We start from the raw sequence: 17,453 nt of genomic DNA, 5'->3' as shown, positions 1-17,453 counted from the left end.
TTACACCCATCCATGCTCGAGGCAGTATTCGACCCTGCGACCGTAGTGGTAGCGCGGTTCCAGACTGTAGCGCCTAGAACCGCTCGGCCACCATGGCCGGCCCCAGTCACGGAATAATCGGAGTGATATTTCTTGACGGCACGGTGACTACCGAACGGTACCTGAAGGTTTCAGAAGATGATTTCATCCCCACTATCCAAAGTGACTCTAATTTCGAGAACATGTGGTTCATGCAAGACGTAGCTCTCCCCATAGAAGCAGGAAACTGTTTGATGTCCTGGAGGAGCACTTTAAAGGACCGCATTCTGGCTCTGGGGTACCCAGAGGGCCTCGATTTGCCACCATATTCTTCGGATCTGAACACATGCGACGCCTTTTTGTGGGGCTATGTTAAAGACAAGGTGTACAGCAATAACCCCAAAACCATTGTTGAGCTGGAAACAGCCATTCAGGAGGTCACCGGCAGCATCGACGTTCCGATTGTTCAGAGAGTTATGCAGAATTTCACTATGCGTCTGCGCCACCTCAGTGGTAACGCCCAAGTTAAGCGCTGTCGGGCTGGGATAGCAGTTGGATTGGTGACCATCCGGTCTACCGAGTGCTGCTGGCCAGCAAGGTGCACTCAGCCCTTATGAAGCACAAATAAGGAGCTACTTGATTGAGAAGTAGCGGCTCCGGTTTCGTAAACTGGCATACGGCCGGGAGAGCAGTGTTCTGACCGCATGCCCTGTCTCATCCACATCCAGTGACGCTAGTGGATTGAGGATGACACGGCGGCCAGTCGGCACCCTTAGCTCTTCACGGTCTGTTCGGCCGGAGTTAAGTTTTTAGTCTGCGCCACATCATCGCCAATGATGGCATCCATATCGAACATGTCATAATCTAAATCCAAATATCTGTAGTGACGTTTACATGTTGAATAAAGTGTGTGCGAGCCGTAGTTTGTAACTAATTTACGTATTTTCTTCATAAAGTTCAATATTTGTCTCCCTGTAAGTACTTGTGCAATACTGTTTCAAAATGGTGTCTGTAAGCGGTGCACCTTACAAGCAGCGCCGCGCGGGATTAGCCGAGCGGTCTCGGGCGCTACAGTCATGGACTGTACGGCTGGTCCCAGCGGAGGTTCGGATCCTCTCTCGGGCATGGATGTGTGTGTTTGTCCTTAGGAGAATTTAGGTTAAGTTGTGTGTAAGCTTAGGGGCTGATGACCTTAGCAGTTAAGTCCCATAAGATTTCACACACATTTGAATATTTTTTCAAGCAGCGTTTCATCGATAAATATCTCACTGTGGAGAAATAAATCATAGAGAATATTTACAGTTTTTGTGTGAAGCAACTGCAGTCAATAGGAGTACAGTTGGTCGCTGTGCACAGTAAGTGAGGCCTCCAGGAGGCGGTTCGGAGGAACTGTAGGATTTTCAGCGAGCGGGGAAACCATCCACGGTTGCCACACCTGGCACTGTACAGCGTGCTGATATTGACATTCGCGAGGATCAACGTCTTATGACCCGGCAGTTGGCACTGCTGCTGACAATGAACGCGGGAAGTGCGGTTGGAACGCAAATCTCACGAACAAAATAATTGTCGGAGCTACCGCGACATTATGATATGTAAAAAAAACTTGAGTCCACCATTTTAGGCCGAAACAAAAATACAGTCGACAGATTGGCGTCGTATTCACGCTCCAGAGAGAACGAATTTCTGCTTCCGCTGGTAAGATCATGATGACTGGTTTTGGGACTGAGTGTGTGGGTCTCATTCACATGATTGCGAGACAGTACGACTAACCCAGAGGCTTCGTGATCGCGTTAACTGAAGAAGCTTTGGCGCCGTAACGACCCAAGGGATGTTTTGAATTACACAACAACGCCCGACGTGACACAAATCTAAGGTCTCCTGAACACATCACAAAACAGGATTAGGCATTGTCACCCGAAATCCCTCCACGTTTTTGGGCCATTAATAGAAGTGGAAAACATTCTGAGGACGGTGAAGATGTGATCTGTGCAGTGAAGAATTGCGTTCGTGACCAGAACGAGCACTGGTACTGAGAGAACGTACTCACTACCTCCGTGTCTCGCTGTCTCACTGGACGAATGTTTTTTTTTTCTTCATCAGTCATCTAAATGGTTTGAAGCCGCCCACCACGAATTCCTCCCCCGCGCCAACTTTTTCATCTCCATCTTAGAGTAGCAATTGAAATCTATGTCCTCAGTTATTTGCTGGATGTATTCCCAGCTCTTTGTGCCGGCCGAGGTGGCCGAGCGGTTCTAGGCGCTACAGTCTGGAACCGCGCGACCGCTACAGTCTGGAACCGCGTGACCGCTACGGTCGCAGGTTCGAATCCTGCCTCGGGCATGGATGTGTGTGATGTCCTTAGGTTGGTTAGGTTTAAGTAGTTCTACGTGCTAGGGGACTGATGACCTCAGAAGTTAAGTCCCATAGTGCTCAGAGCCATTTAAACCAAACCATCTCTGTGTTCCTCTATAGTTCTTACTTCGGCTCACTCTAGTACCATGGCAGTTAATCCCTGATGTCGTAACAGCCCTCCTACCATCCACTCCATTCTTCTTGCCAGTGTTTTTAATATATTCCTTTCCTCGCCGATTCCGCAGAGAACATCCTCATTCCTTTACTTATCAAGTCCATCTCATTTTCAGCATTAGTCTGCAGCATGACATTGTTTTCAGAGAGTCCAGATTACGTGGTGAAATATGGTATATAGATAAAACGTTATTTCATTGTTTTGAATGATCAAATGTTGAAAAAAAAGTGGGGATTTACTTTCTGGGCGACGCTCGTAAAAGAGCCAGAAAAACAGTCACACTATACGTGCGACTGACCGTATCTCTCCCTTCGTACCAGAGAGAAACAGATTGTTACAAGTAAGATATTTAAGTGAACTCGGCTGCGTAATTCATTTAAGCGTAACTGAGATAACAGGGCCAGATATGTATCTAACTAATGGAGAATAATTCCGCAGCATGTTCTTGGACGTAATCAGGAGTAAGGTGTTATTAGGAGGTGGAATAATTAATCGCGGCGCAGAATCGCAGAGAAACCTCGGGCGAGTTAGTCCTTGGCTTATCGCCGCCGAGGTCAACACGGGCAGCGCACGATCGTGCAAATGTCCACACGGGGGCTTAGCGCTACGGCCTATGCGAGGACGAATGCGGAGACGTCCACTCGAGTCGTAACAAAGCACTGTTCAAATTACTCCGCCGGTTGCGTGTGGTCGCCACATTTGTACCCCTCGTTCCTTGCGTGGTCGTAAAGGTCGGTAACGGCGGAGCACTAGCCCGTTGGTTCTGGTCTGAGCGACGGGGGAACTCGATTTAATTTAATTACTTTGTGAAGAATGGCAGCTCGTCCGCCGGCCTGTTTGGATACGCGGATTCGTCCTTAATTAACGCCGCGGGCCTTCCGCTGAGTTACTGCTCGGCGGACTCAGTTGCGCGCCGGGCGCAGGGAACTGGAATTCGCACGCCAGCGCGGTGATTTATGCCTCCTAATTATTACCAGTCAAGTAGTAAGAACTTCATTATCAGGAGAAATCATGGGTCGCGGTAATATAATGAGCCGAGATAAGCGGGCGCGCCGGCGCCACTCCGTCATACAGACGTGCCGGTAACTGCCGCAGCGGCGGGACACCGCATTAACTGTAATGGCAATTGTGCCTCTATACTGGAGTGCGAAATTGGCTGTGAAATAAACTCGGCGGTGACTTACGTGAAAGGCCTCCGATAAAATCAGCACTGCGTTCCTTTCGAACGGAATGTCGCAACTTCACGCAGCCCGAGAGTTAGTACGCTATTCGTTTCAACAGCCTACCCTGCTGGGCATTAGCGGAAGGCACAGAAACCCCCTGTGGAGAAAACCAACCATTATACTAAAATGCTTTAAAGCAGCATTCCTCGATCTTTTTCAAGCGCAGGCTCTTTTAATTAACGTCTGAATTGGTGCGCCTCTTAAAAGTGGAAACGCGTACACAATTTCAGCGCAGCATATAATATACAAATATTATCTACTTACACTGCGACCCATCTCACGGTGTGTGGCGGAAAGTATTTCGGATGTCACTTTCATTTGTCACGTTTCACCTTGCAATGGTACTCGGAAAAAGCAGCTGTCACCAAGTCTCCGTATAAGCTCGATTTTTTGTGATGGATGCTTGCCGAAAGAGCGAGGGCCATTCTAAAGATTAAAAAACCTTTCGATCTGACGAGGAGGCCGATTCCTCACCTCCGCACTTCTATCGCCGTGTCATCATAGACATTCCTAGCCATAGGTACCAGTATGACGCTAAATGCGAGCATGTGTGAGTTTAAACTGTGTGACAAAATTAGCGATCCCGTTGAGAAGATGATGTGGACATGTCCTTCGAAACCTTCAAGACACAGTAGCAAAATGCGGGTTTTCGCTGAAAATCGACGGTGAAAGACGTACTGAGAGACCGAGGCAACGTTGGCTAAACACCCATGTAGACCTCAACACAGTGCGTTTCCATGCCGACGAGGCACAAGCACGTGCCAAATGGAGACAGAGAGCCAAAACGGCATTGCGGGACAAATTTTGAGAAAAAGAGAATATTGCCTTATTCTCCTGCGATGACACATTTGGAACAGGCTTGGCGTTTAAAACAAGGTCGGAACCCAGAAGTTACGCCAACTCCAGTGGGAGTCACTCGAACACCAGTCCTATAGTCCTGGTCTCTCTCGAAGCGATAACCATGCCTTCGGTCCCCTAAAAAGGCCTTCAACGGCCGACGACTCCCGTAGGACGAGGTTGTGCAGCAGGCAGTTACGGACTTCCACAGGCAGCAGGACACGGTGTCTTACCAAACGGGCATCTTCACCCTGGTGTATCGGTGGGATGATTACCTCAGTGCTCACTGCTGGTTGGTATTCCGATTCTGGACTGTACGTCCTTCGAACTGAAACTTTCAGAACGTCCCTTGTATTACTGGTTCCAGATATTTGAACCTATCAATTGGTTTGTAAGGGCATTGTCTAGACGTCGTTGTGGTTTATAACTGGTGGCGAGAAGTTGAAGTATATATTGGTCCAATTTATCTTAGGTCCTCTACGATCTAGTGCCACGCTCCAAGTATTGAGGTGGACTTAAAATTCTGGTGGAGATTCTGCTATTAAAATATTGTCCTCAGCGTGTAAAACTGTCCATGAAGTTAGTTTCTCTAGATTTTATGTGGCACAGGCCACGACCAGAGTGAGTAGCAGTTAACTGCAAGCGGTTCTTGAGTCGATCCAACGTTTACACCCAAATTTTCGCTGACACCATTGTTCTGATTTTCTCATACATATCCTTGAGAATATACACGATCCAGTCGCATTAATGTCAGTTCTGCTCAGCCGGTTGAAAATCAAATAACGTGAGGGGTTTACCAGCACAGTAATTCACAAATTTTCCAAAGGGGACGTTTCTCTCGCAGACGGCAGGTAGCAGCATTAGTAATGGAGACTATACAAAGCGTGCCGGGGGGACGCGGAAAACACAGTAGTTGTTGCCGGAATGCAGAATCAGAGCTATTTAACTGTCGTCTAAAAGGGCGTGACCATTAGCTTTCGGCGAAAGGATGGAAACATTGCACAAATGCCATCTATCAGATGAACAGTGCGATGTGTAACGTAGTTCGCAGTGCACGTGCGCGATTCCAAGAGCATTACGATAACTTTCCCGTACGCCCATGGCCACAAAACATCATCCATTTGAACCCTATCAAGAGTCTGTGAACCAATCTCGATCGGGCTGCCCGCGTCATGGATCCACAACCGAGAAACCCAGCGCATGTGGCAACGGTACTGGAGTCGGTATGGCTCCAAATGCCACTTTATGCCTTCCAGAACCTCACCGACTCTCTTCCTGCACGGCTCGTGGTGGTCCGCGCTGAAGAAGGTGGTCATTCAGCCTTTTGACAAATGGTCACGTTCATGTGACTGGACAGTGCAGCTGTAGTACTGCGGGAAATACTGCGTGCGATGGGCCTCCCACGTCCGCTTTCTTTGCGCTGGGTTGAAACCTCCCCCGTCAGATGGCGAGCCTGTGCAAACTCGGTCGGCCGCTGGACGTTAGCACGTGCCACGCATTCTGAGAGGCGGACGCCCTTTAAGCGCTGAGTAAAATACGAGTGAAAAGCAGATAGCGCCTAATGTATGCACCTCTTTGCATATGCGCTTTCCGTTCGGTTGATTAATTGCAACTCAGTGTCGCCTGCGATAACCCGGAACCAGTCTTCAGAAACTGCACTGTCGCCGTTCCACGATACTGGATCTGCGGAGGACGATGCAGGCTCGCTCACCTTCTCACTCACTGCAGCTAGTCAGCAAACTAGCCTGCCATTGTTTCTCCCTGTCTGGCTGCAGTGTGGCAGTAACTGCGTGCTTATGCTGACATGAGATTCTGGGAAACATACGGTCTTGTGCATGACCAGTTCTTGTGTTCCAGTCGTGGTGGATTGGTGGAGTCTCCCAACAAACCTGAAAACCTGCTCGCTGAGCCAGTTAAAAGTGCATTAAGAAACGCCACATCACTTTCTGAGCGGATAACTGGTAATGGGGCTATTTTTTCTTGAAGATCTGCTCTACAAAAGAAAGGTCTGTCTTTCGTAAACACCTCTAACACAATTGGTGTGATTCCCTAAGTTCTACAAAGTACTCATTTCGGCTGCCTTAATCTATTCATTGATATCAACAAGCTCTCCAGTCACAGATCATTCAAACAGCGCATCGGTTGGCTGTAAGAGAGTGCCACAGGTGATGAACAGCTTGCACACACGTACTACAGATCATTCAGATTTCCGATTAGTAGAGCAACTGTATGGGGAACTGCCATTTCCTGAAGATTTTTTTTTCTTTTACAATCCAGACATTTTCTCACGTATACTTTCGTTCAGAAGGCACACTACACGTAGGTAGTATTCATCAGTTATTGTTGTATCCTTTGCATGTTAGTAATGTGAGGAATCCCTTTTGTCTCCCATAAAACACTGACGATAACCTGATGACATGTGTAAGTATTACAGAACCATCAAGTTAATGAGACATTGGTGCTAAATACTTACAGGAATTATTTAGAGGAGCATCGGAAGACTGATAGAAGCCGACGTATGGGAAAACTAATTCAGGCTCCGGAGAATTGTAGGAAGACGAGTGAGAGTACTGACACTAAGACTTAACTCAGATTTAAAAAAGAATTTACGTTTATAGAATTTTTTGATCTAGAAAATGCTTTCGGCAGTGTTGACTGGCATACATTTTTTTGAAAGTCGTATAGTAGCAGTGATAATTATCCCACCTTAAGCAATACAGTTCTCCGAGAACTCCTCCAGGATCAATCCAAACTTCCGTATGACACATAGAGCACAAGATTTATTCTCGCACAGTTCACAATTCCCTCACAGGCAGACAAATATAATATCGTCATTTTAACCCGTCGAGACATGGATACATCAGAATCTATCCACATGAATTACGGAAGCTGTCGGAAGAACAGAAATGTGATGCTGTATGTGTCCAAGAGCCGTACTCATTACAAGGAAGAAATCCTGGTCATTTATATTAACGCGTGGCGTCTATTCTTTCGGACAAGTCCGAACTGATTCGCCTCGATGGTCTATGAATCCACAACGTTGTGTGAATGCACGTGTCCGTTCGACTTCCAGCGGGAATCTAAAATTCGTGAGTGCGGAGGGCATGGTCGGAGTCTTAAGGCAGCTGGCAGTAGCTGTGACTGTGGGTCGACCAGGGAACGTGGCGAAATAGTCCGCGTTTTGCGATGAACGCTGTGTCTGAATGCCGCAGTCGTTAACGCAGCTGGCAAGTAAGAAGGAGACCCCGGGCGCCAATTTTCAAAAATTGTTCAAATGTATGTGAAATCTTATGGGACTCAACTGCTGAGGTCATTAGTCCCGAAGCTTACACGCTACTTAACCTAAATTATCCTAAGGAGAAACACACACACCCATGCCCGAGGTAGGACTCGAACCTCCCCCGGGACCAGCCGCACAGTCCATGATTGCAGCGCACATCGTCGTATCGTCATTTCCTTCCCTTCCATTCCGTTTCTCTCCCCTCCATCTTCAATTTACATAAAGGGCAAGTCAAAACCGAAGGGAAATGCCCAATGGCGGCAGTTATGGTGCGTAACAGCAGATTAAAAAAATAACGAAAATAAGTCGGTTGTGTCATAAAATCGATATAGTCGTCGAAGTTACTACTGTGGATAGAAGTTTGTTTATTGCCAGTATCATCTTCCACTAAAGTAATGAAATATCCATACACACTTAAAAGTTAGAGCACATTTGTCAGACTCTTTATGGTGAGGTTGTTGTAACTAGTATCGACGCAAATGTTAAATCAGTCCTGTGGCAGAATGAAAATCAGGTTATAGGGGTCATGAAATGAAATGAGCGTTTGGCGTTAATGGCCTGGAGGTCCCTTACGGGGCAGGTCCGGCCGCCTTGGTGCAGGTCTTATTACATTCGACGCCACATTGGGCGACCTGCGCGCCGGATGGGGATGACATGCTGACACAACACAACACCCAGTCCCTGAGCGGAGGAAATCCCAGCCGGGAATCGAACCCGGGCCCCTTATGACGGCAGCCCGTCACGCTGACAATTTAGCCATCGGGGCGGACACTTAGGGGTCATGAGTTGGAAGAAGCGATTCTGGAGCTGCAATTGTATGTGCATAAGCTTCCTAGTAACCCTGCCACCTACGTACCAAAACAGAACAGCAGCGATGTAACAAAGATCTTGGCATAGCGATATGCACACATACAGATGGCGGTAGTATCGCGTAAACAAGGTATAAAACGGCAGTGCGTTGATGGAGCTGTCATTTGTACCCAGGTGGTTCATTTGCAAAGGTTTCCAAAGTGATTGTGGCCGCGCGACTGGGAATTAACAAACTTTGAACGCAGAGCTAGATGCCTCGGACATTCAGTTTCGGAAATCGTTAGGGAATTCAATATTCCGAAATACTGAATGTCAAGAGTGTGCCGAGATTACCAAATTTCCGGTATTGCGTGTCACCACGGACAACACAGAGGCCGACGGGCTTCACTTAACGACCGAGAGCAGTGGTGTTTCGTAGAGTTGTCGGTGCTAGCAGACAAACAATACTGCGTGAAATAACCGCAGAAATCAATGTGGAACGTACGACGAACGCAACCGTTTGGACAGTGCGACGAAGTGTGGCGTTAGTGGGCCATGGCAGCAGAAGACCGACGCGAGTAATTTTTCTGTCAGTTAGCACGGCATCGAGTGCAGTGCCTCTCCTGGGCTCGTGACCGTATCGGTTGGAGTCTATACGACTGGAAGACCGTGGCGTGGTCATATGAGTCCCGATTGGTCAGAATTGATGGAAGGTTTCGAGTATGGCGCAGACCCCCACGAAGCCGTGGACCGCAGAGCGGTTCTAGGCGCTTCGGTCCGGAACCGCGCTGCTGCTGCGGTTGCAGGTTCGAATCCTGCCTCGGGCATGGATGTGTGTGATGTCCTTAGGTTAGTTAGGTTTAAGTAGTTCTAAGTCTAGGGGATTGATGACATCAGATGTTGAGTCCCATAGTGCTTAGAGCCGTTTGAACCAAGCCGTGGACCCAAATTGTCAACAGGGCACTGTGCAAGCTGGTCGTGGCTTCATAATGGTGTAGGCTGTGTTTACGCGGAATCGACTGGGCTCTCTGGTCCACTTAAATCGGCACTCACTGGGAATGGACATTGTCATTGTCCACAACATCCTGGACAGTTAAAGCGAATGATTTGGACGCCCAGATCGTCCGACATGAATCCAATCGAACGTTTATGGGACATAATCGAGGGGGCAGTTCGTCCACAAAATCCTCCACCGGCAACACCTTCGCAATTATGGGCGGCTACAGAGGCAGCATGGCTCAGTATTTCTGCAGGGGACTTCCAACGACTTTTTGAGTCCATACCACGCCCCATTGCTGCCATATGCCGGTCAAAAGGAGATCCGATACAATAGGAGGAGGTGTCCCATGCCTTTGTCATTTCATTGTATAGACATCACACTTACAAGCACGTCAGGTTTTAGATACGCTCAGCACTGTGTGAAGTTACCACAGGAGAGATAGCTAGCAATTATTATCTGATTAAATACCACCTCACTAGGGAGGCTCAGGAGACAACACAGGATCCTTGCTCTAAAATGTTAAGAAATATCGGTAAAGCACCCTGGGAGCTTCTGCTCATAGAGTGCGTCTCCTTATCCTTAACGGAGCTGAGACAGTGTAGACGGAAAAACCATTGAATTACTGGACGCTATACAGGAAACAATAGAAACTGCTGTGCCAGTAGAGTAACATGTTGGTGCACCACAGCTGACACCTTGGAGCTCATAACTTACTGAGCTTGGAAGACATGTTCAGAAAGCCCAAAGAATGTAGCAAAAACGTTTTTATGACAGAGACCTTAGCCTGATGCAATAAGGCAACTAGTGGGGAGTTATAAATCTGAGATTCGGTCTGTCAGGCGAGCTAAATGGGAGAGGATTGTTCTTGAAAACATGGCAATAGATCCCAAAGGTACGCCCCACAAAATGATAACTGAGAAAATTAGATCCTCCACTGTTCTTTCCATAATCCAGACAGAGGCCGGATGGCAACAAACTGGAGGGTGTCCGCTGAAGTTCTCCTTCAAGTTCTTCTTCAAAATGACGACGAAAAGCAGGAAACTGATTATCAGAAGGTATTGATCGAAGATCTCGAAGGGCCTTATGACAGTACAGGATACAGCCGCTGTATACACTGTACTAATATACAGGTCGGAGAGGAATTCCGCCTTATACGAGACACCTTTTCACCCAGACATGTTTCAGCACTTTTGTGCTACCTTCAGTGGATTTGTTTGTTTATTTTCCTTCTCACATGAAGCTACTGCATATTTATGCTAGTAGCTTAAGATCTACTACGCAGTCTGCAGCTTTTCAAAGTTTTTGATGTTGTGGTGTCTCTAGTTAGTTTGTGTGAGGTAACACGTTGATTTCTTTCGCTTCTATCGTTACACATGCATTTGCTACAATTTGTTCACCGGGCAAAGAATTTTCGCCGCCATTCTCTGTTCTTTGACTTCAAGTAATTTAACATTGCAGTTTTACAGCAAGGTCCATTACGTCGGATGATGGCAGCATAGGATTGTTGAAACCCGTCATTTTGCAGCAACAAAAGTGTCTACACTGTGATCGCAGCGAATGAAGTGTGTTGATTATCAACCACACCGATTGCTCCACATCACAGCTTGTGTGCCTTACAAGATCAACAAAAGCTGAACTAGGATAATGGAATGCGTTCGAATTAAATCAAGTAATGCTTAGAAAATTAAACTACGAAAGGAGACACTTAAAGGAGTAGACGAGTATTGCTATTTGGGTAGAAAAATAACTGATGCTGACCGATATAGAAAGATATAAAATATAAACTGAAAGTGGCAAGGAAAGCATTTCTGAAGAAGAGAAATCTGTCAACATCGGATGTAGATTAAAGTGTAACGAAGTTGTTTCTGAAAGTATTTGTATGTAGTGTAGCCATGAATGGAAGTGAAACATGAACGATAAACAGTTTAGACCAGATGAGAATAGAAGCTTCTGAAATGTGATGCTACAGAAGCATGCTGAAGATTAGATGGGTAGATCACGTAACTAATGAGGAGTTATTGAATAGAATTTGGGAGGAAAAAGAAACTGTGGCACAATCTGACTAGAAAGAGGGATCGCTTGACAGGACACATTCTGAGGCGTCAAGGGATCACCAATATTGTATTTGACAGAGGTCTGGCAGGGGGGGGGGAGGGGGGGGGGGGAGAGGGGAATAGAAATTCTGGAGGGAGTCCAAGAGAGAAATACAGTAACACAGTAAGCTGCTTCAGAAGGACGTAAGTTGCAGTAGGTATTCGGAAATGAAGATGCTCCCACAAAATACAGTAGCATGGAGATGTGCATCAAACCAGTCTTCGGACTGAAGATCATAACAATAATAACAACAACATGTGCCAGAAATCAATATGTTATCTTATTCGTTTTTTAATGTATTCTTGAAATTTTAATTATAAACCTCTGCGTTGTGAACAACGCCTCTTGTGTAGCGTCAGCTGCTGCAGTTTTATAACCATTTCAGTGTCGACGGGCTTGCGTTTGCGAACAAAACGGGTGACGAAACGCGCTGATCTTCATTTGGTCTTTATATGTCTGCTAGCAAAACTTTCTTGTGAGACTGACAAGTAATACTCAAGAGCGAGTCGATCAAACGAGAGTTGCGTAAACCACTTCTTTCATGGAAGATTTCCTCCTCACTGAGAGTCTTTCAGTTAAGCTGAGTCTGCCATCTGCTTTCCTACAAGTAGTTTTATTTTATCCTGCCACTTTAGGTGGCTCTGGGGGGATAATTCTTGATATTCCACGGTTGTTGCAGTTTCCTGCGATTTAAGGAAACAGTTATTGCCCATTAATGCGCATTACTTTGCTTTTGTGTACATCTAACCATAACTGTGAATACTTGACGTAACAGAGAGCCTATCCTCTGCAGGGATTATGGTACTCCACTTCAATTTTCTGATGTTGCAAAGTTCTTATTTACAAACCGCGCGGGATTAGCCGAGCGGTCTCGGGCGCTGCAGTCATGGACTGTGCGGCTGGTCCCGGCGGAGGCTGGAGTCCTCCCTCGGGCATGGGTGTATGTGTTTGTCCTTAGGATAATTTAGGTTAAGTAGTGTGTAAGTTTAGGGACTGATGACCTTAGCAGTGAAGTCCGGTAAGATTTCACACACATTTGAACATTTTATTATTTACAATGTCATCCATAAATATAATCAGGGAACTTTCAGTAAATATGTTTGAATTCAGCTTCCTGGTTATCGGGCGAGATATCCGTCAACGGTAAATAATTAGGCACTGCGGTATTCATATCAAGTTTTCGTTAAAGTACTGTTTTGCTTGTCACAGAAGGATGGCCATATACTGACCAGCGCAAAAATACTCCTATCGGAGCATGAAAAAGGAGAATATGTTCCTGTTTATTTAAAAGTCTATGACTGAAAGCCCGTGTACCTGCTGCCTCATTATACCTTCTTCAGCACCTTTAAAATTGGTACTGAAAATTTTGGCATGCGAAGATATTCTCACTCATTCGGCCCAACTCACTGTCTTTATCTCTTCGTGTCTCTCTGTTATTATCTCCTGTGTCCTGTGATACAGCCACAGTCCCCTTTGCCCTGTCCTACTATTTCACTCTTCTTTCACCACCACTGTGTCCCTCTCCTCCCCTCAGTCATTGTCTCCTTCGCTATTTCTATAACACAACCACTGTCTGGTATCTTCCAATATTTTATTACTTTTCCGTCTCTTTGCCACTGTCACTGTCTTCTTCTCCATCAGCATAAAGAAGCGCGAATGTGTTCGGATGACAAAATTTTTGGGAAAATTTTTAAGAGTGGTGAAGAAAGTAGAAGAGGAAAAAAAACCGCATTTTTTGTGCTCCGGTAGGAGCACTTTTCCGCTTGTGCCCTCCTTTTCCCTCGTATGAAGAGCTATGTGTTGGCCAGTAAAATTTAGACAGTTTATTTATGTGAAATAGAATAAATGCAAAACTTATTTTACGCCTCAGATCGGGTTATACGTGCAACACTGTAACATGGGGTTCCCAAATGGTAACGGATTCACTTAGCAGTATATTTATTGGTGTTAAGTCACTTTATAAACTTCGTTATCCCCTCAGAGCTGGTTTTACGCGCGTGTTTTATGTGTACACGTATGGTAACTTCGAACCTCTGTATCTCGGAAACGGATAAAGATTTAAAGAAAATTTCCAAGGCTTTTCGAGATCGGTATCACCAATAGACCCCGAGGTACATCGTATAAATTTTGGCATTTACTGTGCATAGCCGTTATGGAATCCTCGGCTGGGTTTCGGTCCGCTCCTGATGGCGAAAATGTAGTAAAGAAACCCTTTTCTTGGGGGTTTTACGAGTAGTCACCCACGAACTAATGGTGCCTCGGTAAGTCCCTTCAAGTCCACATTAGACCGTACCAAATGCCAAAGGAACCGACCGCATTGTCCAATTTGCCTAAGCAGAAGGAGCTGCGCAATATTTATACTTTGACCACGTAGTGTAGGGCAATGACACTAAGACGATACTTGTGTTGTGTATACAAATGGTCCCTATTCAAGAGCTATCCAAATCATTTGACCTTGGTTTTTTATCAGCAACAGAACCCGAAGCATAAGCACCGGAAAATCCGTTTAGGAAAATATTAGGTGAAATACTTCTACGTTTATGTATATTCACCTAAAGTTTCATCGGCCGGTTTGACTGTTTTATTTAAACTGTTCGCTGGCTCAATATGACTTTTGATCTGTTGTTTTCTGTTGTACTGATTCAGCACCAAACTATTTGTAGACAGCATTTCCGGGAACTTACTTCCGACCTGCACGTATCGCTGTAACAGTTTCCATAACCGTGTGGTTAAGTGAAACGTGTCTTGTCAATATGTTGCTGTTGTTGTTCAATATAACCGCTTCAGTCATCTTATTATGATAAAATGCGATCTTGAAATTAATCAGTTTATGACTAAGACTGGGATTGTTTCGTCGTGAGTTCACCAACTGGTCGCTGTTTCTATCTAAAATCCATTCAGAGTACATGACCACTCACACTATTCACAATTTCACTTGACTTAGTCTTTACCCGTTAAGATTCCTTTCGGTTGCCGTAAAGAAAAACGTACAATATTAACAGTAAAATAAATACACTAAGGTGACAAAAGTCATGGGTTAGCGATATGCACATATACCGATGGTGGTATTATCCCGTACAAAAGGCATAAAAAGGCAGAGCATCGACGGAGCTGTCATTTGTACTCAAACCAGTCATTTTAAAAGGTTTCGAAAGTGTTTCTGGCCGCATGACGTGAATTAAGAGACTTTGAACGCGGAATGGTAGCTGAAGCTAGGCGCATGGAACACTACATTTCGTAAATCGTTTGGAAATTCGATATTTCGCGATCCACAGTGTCAATAATGTGTTGGTAATACCAAATTTCAGGCGTTACCTCTCACCACCGAAAACGCAGTGGCCTAGGGCCTTCAGAGCAGCGGTGTCTGCTTAGAGTTGTCAGAAACACTGCGTGGAACAACCACAGAAATCAACGTGGGACGTGGGACGAACGTATCCGCGAGGACAATGTGGCGGAATTTGGCGTTAATGGACTACGGCAGCAGACGACCGACGCGAGTGCCTTTACTATCCCTATTGAAGAGCTATCCAAATTACTTGTCCCTGGTTTTTTATCACTAATACAACACGAGGCATGAGAACCGGAAAATCCGTTTCTATGCGCAAGGTTTTGAAAAATATTAGGTGAAATACCTTTACGTTTATGTATGTGCACTTTAAGCAAGACATCGCTTGCAGTGCCTCTCATGGGCTCGTGGTCATATCAGTTGGATCCTGGACGATTGGAAAACCGTGGCGTGGTCGGACGAGTTTCGATTTCAGTTGGTAACAGCTGGTGGTAGCGTTAGAATGTTCAGCAGACTTCACAGAGTCAGAGACCCAAGATGTTAACAAGACACTGTGCAAGGTGTACATAATGGTGTGGGTTGCGTTTACACGGACGGGACTGGATCTTCTGATCCAAATGAAGCGATCACCGACTGGAAAAGGGTTAGGTTCGTCTACATGGAGACCTTTTTTTTAAACATTCATGTTTCCAAACAACGATGTAATTTTTGCGAATGACGGCCGGCCGGGGTGGCCGAGCGGTTCTAGGCGCTACAGTCTGGAACGGCACGACCGCTACGGTAGCAAGTTCGAATACTGCCTAGCGCAGGGATGTGTGTGATGTCGTTAGATTAGTTACGTTTAAGTAGTTCTAAGTTCTAGTGGACTGATGACCTCAGAAGTTAAGTCCCATAGTACTCAGAGCCATTTGAATCATTTTTTTTAAATTTTATTTTATGAATGACACTGCACCATGTGTTGGTGCCACAAATTGTTCACATTTGGCCTGAAGAACATTCTGGACAGATGAATCCAATCGAACATTTTTGGAACATAATAGAGACGTCAGTTCGTGCACAAAACCCATCACCCGCAACACTTCCGCAATTACGAGCGGCTATAGAAGCAGCAGGGTTCAACATTTCTGCATGCGACTTCCAAAAACTTGATGAGTCCATGCCACGGCGGGCAGAAGGAGGTCCGACACGATATTATAAGATATCCCATGACTTACGTCTCATCAGTACAATTCTCGCCCCTATTTGCGCCATGAGCCGATGTGCAGACTACCTGCCTATTCTCCTTTTCTGCAGGCGCCAAAAGGTCACTCCCAATGCACAGCTGGCGTGGCTTTCCCTCGGTTCATCGGACACGAATGAGGGTAAAATTGGTCACATCCTAGCGATATCGATATTTGTACCCTTACATCTTTCCCTCATTGCTTTCAGTGAATTGTAATTCACAGAAAACACTGAACAATGTCCACTCTTCCACGAGAGGCAGCGAATAATTCTGATACCGAAAGACGTTCCGGCTTTGAAAAGCTCGGAGTCCGCTAAAATGTAGCCGCTGTCGCAACGATTCAGCACAAATACCGTAAAGCCGCTGGAATGGAGTGTGACTGGGAGAAAGGCCGAGCGTCTTCGCTACGGAAGTGGGGATTTCGATACCCGGATCGCGCGGGCGCTGGGTACTTAAAAGCACCTCTCTTCATCCCGTGCGCGCCCGGTCTCGGTATCAGCGCCGAATTGCGCTGCTAATGGCCCGGAACGCTAAGCGGGCAGAGGCCGCCATTAGCGCGCCTGAAAGGAAATACGTCGGCTGGCGACTGACAAAACGCCGCCTGCCTGCTCTTCATCCCACACGGCCAGTTTGTTTCCATGCGCGGCTAACAAGATCTACACGCTCCGTTGCGCTCTTCACAACTATTCCCAGAAAACGCCAAGGCGCAATTTCCCAGTGTTGCTAGTCAGCAGCCGCCTTAATACATACGACGAAATAGTCACTGCCAACATCGAAACTCCAGTGTTGCAGGAGTACTATCTGATGTAATTTAGAACATGTGAGACGACCGCTGCGACTGAGAGGTTCTAGGCGCTTTAGTCCGGAACCGCGCTGCTGCTACGGTGGCAGGTTCGAATCTTGCCTCGGGCATGGATGTGTGTGATGCCCGTAGGTTAGTTAGGTTTAAGTAGTTCTAACTTCTAGGGGACTGATGACCTAATAAGTTAAGTCCCATAGTGGTCAGAGCCATTTGAACCATTTGTTCTTTATGACTGATGAAGCCGGTTCCCCTGAGTGGTTATGTCAACTCACAGGTTCTAGGCAGCAGAGAATCCGCATAGCTTCTTCGAAACACGGCTGCATGATTAGAAGGTTGGGATTCAGTGTGCAGTACCTGCACGCAGCATTTTGGCGC

General features: G+C 46.2%; 1 protein-coding gene across 1 annotated transcript in view; it reads left to right on the top strand.

Annotated features, from left to right (window-relative positions):
* The window catches only part of LOC126336331 (homeobox protein aristaless-like), an 814,245-nt gene that overhangs the window by 597,386 nt on the left and 199,406 nt on the right, over window positions 1-17,453 (top strand). The gene's annotated exons all lie outside the window — the stretch shown is intronic.

Source organism: Schistocerca gregaria, chromosome 2, assembly GCF_023897955.1.
Source record: "Schistocerca gregaria isolate iqSchGreg1 chromosome 2, iqSchGreg1.2, whole genome shotgun sequence".
In the NCBI taxonomy this organism is placed as follows: domain Eukaryota; kingdom Metazoa; phylum Arthropoda; class Insecta; order Orthoptera; family Acrididae; genus Schistocerca; species Schistocerca gregaria.
The sequence above is the reverse complement of the archived record's forward strand: the minus strand, read 5'-3'. Positions and strand labels throughout refer to the sequence as shown.